General features: G+C 49.2%; 1 protein-coding gene and 1 long non-coding RNA gene across 6 annotated transcripts in view; one reads left to right on the top strand and one right to left on the bottom strand.

The window, feature by feature from the left end:
• Window positions 1–6103, top strand: part of Kcnj6 (potassium inwardly-rectifying channel, subfamily J, member 6) — a 247037-nt gene that overhangs the window by 194245 nt on the left and 46689 nt on the right.
• LOC102550239 (uncharacterized) overlaps window positions 1–6103 on the bottom strand; it is a 40520-nt gene that overhangs the window by 17718 nt on the left and 16699 nt on the right. Inside the window, exons 1-2 of one of the 3 annotated variants that reach the window (XR_010056266.1) lie at window positions 5373–6040; window positions 318–463 (exon numbers count right to left, since the gene is read on the bottom strand). This is a non-coding gene — a long non-coding RNA (uncharacterized LOC102550239). Of the gene's footprint in view, window positions 1–317; window positions 464–5372; window positions 6041–6103 lie in introns of those variants that run through there. The other 2 variants (XR_010056267.1, XR_005491269.2) reach the window with 2 other exon arrangements.

Genomic DNA, 6103 nt, shown 5'->3' with positions numbered 1-6103 from the left:
TATGGCAGCCTTGAGAAACCAATACAACAGTTACTAGGAAAGTTTCATCATAGCAATTCCTGTGGTGCACAATTTTGCTTTCCCAGGTTTTGGTTATGGTCAACCACACCCTGGAAATAGTGAATGGAATATTCTAGAAATAAGCAATGCCTGTGTTTCAGCCACATGACATTTTGAGTAGTAAATGAGATCTACCATCTTACTTATAACCGTCTCTCTGACTGAAGCACCCACACCATGTATCCTGCACACCCACTAAGTGGCTATTGATTGTCAGATCAAATGTCAAAGCATCGCAGTGCTTGCGTCCAGCTCACCTTTGCATTATTAATAATGATTGCACCAAGAGGTAGGGATGTGGCTCAGCTGGTGCTGTCTGGCTAGAGTTCATGAGGCTCATGGAAGGTTCAACTCCCAGTACCATGTAAACTGGACATGGGGCACACTCCTGCACTCCCAGCACCTGGAAGGTACAGACAGAGATTGATTGATTGATTGACTGATTGATTGATTGATTGCAGCTGACCTTCTTCACAAGCCAAGGCCCAGCCCAAGAAATGGTACCACCCACAATCAGGATGAGTCCACCCACCTGAACTATCAAGACAGTCACCTATCAGGCACACCCACAGTTCAGCCTGATAGAAATAATTCCTCAAGTTGATTCTAAGATGTATAAGGTTGATGATAAAAACTCACCTGCACAGAGATTTTCCTTATTAAAAATGTAAGTGTTGAGTCTGCTCAGATGCGTGGTGAATTAGTATTAACCTCACATTGTGCTAGACTTAAAAATTAGGCAGTATCTTTGGTGTGTGTGACTCCATAGGTATGTGATGCAGTGTGATCTATGACTTCAGGCATCCACTGAGGGGCCTTGGAGCATGCCTCCTGTGTATAGACACTTCTGTGTGTTCTGAAGCTTAATCTTAGTCTTCGCTGTTGGAGGCCAACACTGTCACTGAGCAGCTCAGGCAAAGAGAAAAACTCACCCCTGGCCTCATGCCCACACCAGCTCAGCAGGCACTGCAAGCAGCCAGCTCCTTAAGGGCTGCAAAAGCCACCCTCTGCACCCCTCTTTACTTGTTGTCCCTTCTCTGGGACACATCAGAAAGATCCAAGGTTCAGACCATCAGCTCGGTGCTGGGTGGCTTTACCCTCAACCCTACTGCTCACCCTGCTTCCTTGGAGTTATCTAGGTCCCTGTCTTCCTCCTGACAACCTTGACCTTTTGCTCCTGTGTCCTGTGCTGAGCAGAGCTAATACCACTGCTACCCTTAAAGAGACAGTGCACCTGCTGCAAGGGGTTCCCCTTGGTGTGTAAAAGAAAGCTACTTAGGTAAGCCAATGGGCCATGAGGAAGAGAAGAAGGGGAGGAGGAATAGAAAAGGGGAGGTAGAGAGAGAGAAAAGACAAGATTTTAGGGAGCTCTCAGGGCTGAGTATCTCTTTAAATGTGTTTTTTAAAAGGCAGGAACTTTGAAATCCTTCTAGAAGGAAGCTTCCCCTGCCACAGAGGCTGGATCCAAAGCCATTGCCATGATGGGGAAGCCAAATTTGGGGCATGAGCTCCTTCTCTTGTGCAAACAGGATTTTTCGTATGGGCTTGCTGTGTGCTTGTGTGTTTATTTTTGGTGGCGTCCCACAGCCAATTTCCTCCCCCTGGGAACACAAAAAAGAGGAACTATAATGTAAGTTATGTGAATCAGAGGATGAGGCTTCCCAGGCATGCCTCCCTAGCTTGTCACCAGAGACTGTGAAACTGTGGAGAGAAGCAAGATGTGCCTACTTAGATAAACGAAGTCAAGCTTGAACACTCAAGTTCTCACCTGACCAGAACCTGTTCCCCAATGACTGGTGCTCTCTGGTGCAGCCCTGTCTGCCTTCCCCACACTTACAGCAGCTTCCTATCAGGCTTTAGGGATAAGTGGCCCCAGGCAGGTGATACAATCAGCCCTGTATCCACCCCAAGACGTATACGTCAGCTGATCTTGGGTGGACAGAAAATTACTCTGATCACTACCAAGACACCACCCCATCTGTAGCTGACTGGTGACCACTCAAAAGATAGGACTATCTGCTTATTTACTTAGCTTAAAGATCTCAAGATGGCAGGTAGCCAAAAGCCCAATGTGTGTCCTTAGAGACACATAGAGAGAGGAGGCTACATGAAGTTAGGTGACACAACCAACAAGGGTGCCATCCATCACTAGATCAAGGAAGGAAGAGTCCCGAAAGCCTTCATGGGAGCACAGTCTGGCCAAACCTTGATCTCACACCTATTGCCTCCTGACCTATGTGATGTTTCTGACTCCTGTCAGTCCCCTGCCCATCGGCAATCTCAGGAAATTGATATGTCTTCAGTGATAACAGTCCCTCACCACATGACTGTCCAGGGATGCTGTGAAGTGAGGAACCCATAGGACAGGAGAGCAGCAGGCAGGGCAGCCCCTGGGGTTCAGGCAAGCCTAAGGCCTTCCCATCAATGAAGGAAGACATGAGACCAGTTCTTCACATGTCCAACATTCATCAGAGAAGACAGGCACCATGTTCTATACCTCAGAGTCCACAGGAACAGTGTGAGAAAAGAGGGGCAGAGGGAAAGAGGGAGGAGAAGGGAAGGAAAGGGAGAGAAGGAAGGAAGAAAAAAGAAGAGGAGGGAAGAGGAAAGGAAGAAGAGAGGTAGAGGGAAGAGGAAACAAGGAGTGGAGGGAGGCAGAGAGGGAGGGAGAAAAGGAGAAAGGAAATAAGAGAGAAGGGGGTGGGAAAGGGGGAGGAAAAGGGAAAGAGGAGATGGAAGGGAGAGAGAAAGGGGGAGGGGAAAGGGAGGAGGAAGGGAAGAAGAGAGAGGGGGAGGAGAGGGGGATGGAAAAAGAGAGGAAAGAAGAAAGGGAAGAAAAGGAAGAGGAGAGGGGGAGAAGGGAAGGGAGAGAGAGGAAGGAAGGAAGAGAGAGAGTTCACAGCAGCCAATGCTTGCCTGGGCCCTGGCTGGTCAGACTCAGTTCAGGACATTTCAGGGACCCCATATTCACTCCACACACTAGACTTTACCTGTCACCTGAACTGTCTTGAGAAACCTTGCTCCTCAAGAGTTTCTTCTCAGGTTAAAACTTCATATCTGTCTTCCACTCCAGAGGGAAGGAAGGCAGTTTAGACGTTTCCCCAGCCAATGGGGTAACTGAGAATGAGCAAAATTTGTAGACTGAACTTTTGATCAGAGAAGTTTTCTCTCTATTACGTGTATAGGAGGCCTGTGTGAGGGTCTGACTTGCGGGATGAGAATCACAGCAGTAGCTGCCCTCCTGCTGGCTGGGGCTTCCCTAAGCACATGGCCTGGGGTGCTCCTGGCTGCCTCTTCTGCACAGGATTCATGCAGTCAGGCCTGCAAAGCTGAGTGCATGTGAGGTGCTTCAGCACTGCAGAAGGCAGCAGTGAGACATCCTGAGACCAGAGGGGTTTCTGGGCTTTGTCCAATTCTTGCTCTGCACAGAATGTCCCCCTGCTGGCCCTGCTCTGCTAGCTCCCTTGGGATATCACTGGGCTGGACTTCAAGGAATGAAGCTTAGCCCGGCGGGTGGATTAGCAGGATCTCAGTCAACATGAGTGCAGAAGAAACAGCCTTCTCTGGAGATGGTTTTCAGTGAAACAGCTCTCCTCTTGAGGGGGTAACAAGGGCTATACAGACCTTGGGGAGTAGGTAGGGGTTTTCAGGGAGAGAAGTGCACATTCTTGGCTGGGGCTGAGGTGCTGGGAACACTTCATTTTCATGAAGAGGAATTCTAGATGCTTGTTGGACATGTCCTTATGGGAGAGAGGAAGTTAAACCTGGAACCTGACCACCAGGCTACATGACCATCTCAAGGGTGGCGGAAGTGGGGGTTGTAAGGCTTATGGATTCTGGGACGTGCAGGCCCAGGGCAAGGAGGAAACAGTCCTAACCCCTACGTGTCTCAGGACAAAGATCTTCACACCCTTGTTCCACACTGGTTCCCACATCCCTCCCAGTGAAGTTCAGTGTCCATTTGGCCAGTGACCACTCTTAGGCTGATGGGCAGCGTTTACCAATGGTCACTTGTTAAGCCCTGTCCTCCATTTGTTTAGCAAGAACTTGATCTCCTGCCAGTTGTTAGTGATGTGTTTATAAAAAGATAAAGAGAGGGTATGTCCCGAGTCCCTGGTTCAATCCCAGGTTTCCTCACCAATGTTGTATTTTTGAAAGATAGGAAGAGGGGATATGCTCTATGGAGGTCTGGGGAAAGGGGGTGCCTCAGTGGGCCCATGCTGAGAAATCCCTTCCTGTGAGGGATCAGTCACACGATGACAGTGTAGTATAGAATAGTTTATTCGGGGCATGGGGAGGGGAGTTAAGAGGGTAGTAGGGCAGAGAAAGAGTAGAGGAGAGGAGTAGAGGAGTAGAGGAGTAGAGGCCAGCCATGAGCACATTGAGAGAAGGGGGGAATGGGGAGAGAAGGGACAAAGAGGGAAGAGAGGGCAAGAGGAAGCAGGAGCAAGAGCGAGAGAGTGAGGAGGGGGCAAGCAGCCCCTTTATAGTGTCAGGCATGCCTGGCTGTGGCCAGGTAACTGTGGGGTGGAGCATACCTGGCTGTTGCCAGGTAACTGTGGGGGTGGAGCTTAGAATGCTAAGAATGCTAACAGCATTAGCTGTTCTGTGTGTACTAAGCACCTCACACAGGCTTGCTCACAAAACCTCACAGCTCCCCTGTGATACAGACTCCTTAGAGCTCCCTACACAGGGGAGAACACAGAGTGCAGGAGACCTGATTAACTCACTCGCTCAAGGGCACACACTACAGTCTGATACACGACAACTTGCCCCAAAGTTTGGTTAAGGAAGGCAGCCAACACAACTCACAGCCTCATTGGTCAAGGTCAAGAGCTGCTGGGCTCTCCTGAAATTGCCATCCAGAGGTTTGACCGGAGTGGAGGATCTAGGCTGGGCTGACTCCCTCCCAGGCTACTGGTTGGAGATCTCAGTTTCTCCATAAAGGATGCTAAGTGTCTTCCCAACATGCCAGCTAATGTTCCGCAGAGCAGGACGCTCAGAGGACAACAGGGAACAGCCACAATGCCGTTTCCAATCAAGTCTCTGGTATAGCACACTTCCACTTCATCGGAGTGGGGTGGCAAGTTCAGCCCATGTACCAGGAGAGGGGAGCTAGGCTCTGCCTCTTGACGGTAGAGTAGCAGAGAACTTGGGGACACATTTTAAACAACCTCAGCATATGAGCAGTTTCCACGTATGATGTGGTCCATCAGACTGACTCCAAAGGCAAAACACCTCGCCATTTTGGTAGGTACCCCCTGTATTTACTGGTTGACGGATTTGATGGCCACACGCACAAAACTGAATACCTCAGGTGACTGGTCTCTGCCTTCTGGGCACTTTCCCCCCAGCTGCAAGCCAGGTACCACAGCCTGTCATGGGGTCTCCCTGGGTGTTTCTAAGAATCATGAAACAAGCCTAAGAGCCAGAGCAGAGTTCTCCAAACATACCAGAGGAATTTAAGACATTGTCCACCGCTGCTCTGATGTCATAGAGCCCCATAATACTCGTCAATAGCACCCCACTGCAAGGGGCTTACAGAAAAGCCCTTGATGTCCCCAAAGGCCTGTCACTGTACAGTCCTGGCTTGCATGTCTGCATTGCCTCCTGTTCCCTTAGAGAACTGTGGGCCCTAACCTATGTTTGAGAAACCCAGCCTCTTGAATATTTTCTCAACACTCTCCTTCCCCAAGTTAGCCAATTCCTTCTCTTTGGTCCCCCTAGAACTTTGTATACAACAATCAAATTACTCTTAATAATCTGTGCTCATCCTGTCTTCTACTAGAGATATATATCTGTGCAATATTTCTGTGGGCTGAAAGCAGTCATTGTAGGTGTTTGCTGATGGGTGGGTGGATGGATGGCCAGATAGTGGATAGACGGATAAATGGATGGATGGATGGGTATTTAAATAGATGGGTGGATGAATGGGTATATGGTTGGGTGTTTGAATAAATGGATGGATGGATGGATGGATGGATGGATATTTAGATAGATGGATGGATAGATGGATGGATGGGTGGATGGATAGATGGATGGA

This window comes from Rattus norvegicus, chromosome 11 (genome assembly GCF_036323735.1).
Source record: "Rattus norvegicus strain BN/NHsdMcwi chromosome 11, GRCr8, whole genome shotgun sequence".
Lineage (NCBI taxonomy): Eukaryota > Metazoa > Chordata > Mammalia > Rodentia > Muridae > Rattus > Rattus norvegicus.
This window is presented reverse-complemented; position numbering and strand designations above follow the sequence as displayed.